Below are 2193 nucleotides of genomic sequence, written 5' to 3' on the forward strand. Positions count from 1 at the left end.
TTTTTATTTTTTTTCTGAGTATATGCATTTTGATTAAATTTTCCTTTCTTTCGTAGAGCATGTATATAAAAAAAATCCCCTGAGGAGCCGAGTACTGAAAGATTCAAATAATTGATCGATTAACGCTTTCACATTGTCGACAATATCTACATGGTTTTTTGTTAATTGAAACAGTCTTGCAGTTTATGAAGATTCAATAAGTTTAAACAGTTTTTGAAGATTCAATAAGTTTAAAGAAAATTTGAAATTGAAATAAACCCTACCTTTAGCGAAATTTTGGCAAATCAAAGTTGAATCCCGCCATTGAATTCCGCAACAGTACCCAAAGGCAGCTCCTTGTGGGAAAGATCCTCCAAAAAAAATAAAAAAATTCACAACATCATTCGATACTTCGGTTCCATCGAGCTCAAGCATGTAATTCACATGGATAGTGTGCCGGGATGCCAAGCGGCCACCTTCCGATTTAAAAACCCCAATTATCTGCCCCCGACACCCTAACCCTACATCCACAAAGTCATACCACACGTTGAAGAAATCTGTATTCTTGATCTAGAGAAACATGGCCATGCTTGTATTCATGAACAGGTACGGCACGTCGGAGCCAGGGTTAGGGATTGTCTGGAAATTCATATCATTGAATTACATGTGGAAGACTTGAATTTCCAGTTGAGAGGGCTAGAAGAAGTAGAACGCCCCGCCGAGCAGCAGGCCAAGACAGATAACCAGAGTGACAGCGTAAGCAACTAACTTAAGGCGGTGTCGCCGCTTAATATGCAGCTATGGAGCCGGAGGCAGAACCATATAGTAAGGGTCTGCAGGGTAACCGTAGGCGTAAGGTTTGTGTGACACTATGGGATTCAATCTCGGGGCTCCTGCAGGAGGCATATTTATGGTGGATTTTATATAATACCTCTGCAGGCATCCCTGTGGTACTGAAGGTCTAGGCTTATAGGTCTGTAATTCTGCTACTCGTGGTGAATAGGGAAAGGCAACAAACCGCCCGACCTACCATTCAACTATCAGAGATTGAAGGTGCGCTTGATTTCGAATTGATTGGCGTGAAAACAAAAAAAAGAACCAAAACCTCAAGCAACGAAGCGAAGGAAAGAAACAAGAAACGAGAATAAAAGACTATCGAGTTTGAGAAAAAAAAAATTTACAGTTTCATATGCGAATCTAAGCTGGCCTCGTATACTACTGCTGAGCTCCAAATCGTATCTAACAAAACTAGTCATGCATGCATAGGCCCATAGGTCTCAAGGGTTCAACATAGCTCTGATACCAAGTGTAAGGACCAGTTCCAGACTGTTTTTTTTTTTTTTTTTTTTTTTTTACAGCAAAATGCAACTAGAAGGGAAATACATTAGGATTTCATTTCAAGAAACATATCATAACATTTTCATACTTTTAACTAAGATCAATAGTAATGAAATACATATGTACCGTTCACCAGAAGTCGAGACTCCACTTGCTCTGCTGTTGCTGGTATTCCCTTGTAGCTGGTCACCTCCGCGAGTGAATGTTGACGCACTTGATCCGAATGCGAAGACCCACCGGTTAACCTCCCAGCCTACTCCTTGGGTACTCTTCTTCCCCGCGGACCCCCGAGCTGCGATGGGGTTGTACAATGGAGGAAAATACTAGCCGGTAGAGGAGAGCACACCTTGGCTCCAGAGTGCCCTCTCTAAAATCCTCTACCTCACCAAACTCACTATGGCTTCGTAATCACTGCTCTGACATCATCTCATCCATCCAACCATAGGGTTTCCAAAAAGTCCCCACTCCCATGGCTTGCCCCTTCTTTTATAAGAGTCCTCCTAGATGACACTTGGCATGTCATGCATAATTATATATATATTTTTATAATTTAGTTTGATTATTCACCTACCCATGTGTCACTCTCTCATCAAGGGTCACCCAAAATTATTTACTTAACTTTTTATTTAAAACTAATATTTTCCTCACCTCAACAAGATTCCAATTTCTTCTCTTAGTTGTCTCTTTATTCCCCCCTTTTATTCCTTAATTTGTGTTCATCACTTGAAGTCAATTAATGAGTCAAGATTTTATCCCCAATCTACTCCCTAATTTGACTCAGGTTATCTCTTAGATGGATTGGTTGTTGACACATGGAGTTTCTCTATATTTCTCTAAATTTAATTCTCATTTTAATTCACTTTCCTCTTTTCTTAA

At 40.1% G+C, this 2193-nt stretch overlaps 1 pseudogene; it reads right to left on the reverse strand.

Annotated features, from left to right (window-relative positions):
- Positions 1-282: 282 nt before the first annotated feature.
- On the reverse strand, positions 283-885 carry LOC149197454 (uncharacterized; annotated as a pseudogene).
- Between the last annotated feature and the right edge of the window lie 1308 nt (positions 886-2193).

The sequence above is a fragment of the Pinus tabuliformis genome, chromosome 2_2, assembly GCF_031772625.1.
Source record: "Pinus tabuliformis cultivar Carrire ecotype Pingquan chromosome 2_2, CPIR1, whole genome shotgun sequence".
In the NCBI taxonomy this organism is placed as follows: Eukaryota; Viridiplantae; Streptophyta; class Pinopsida; order Pinales; family Pinaceae; genus Pinus; species Pinus tabuliformis.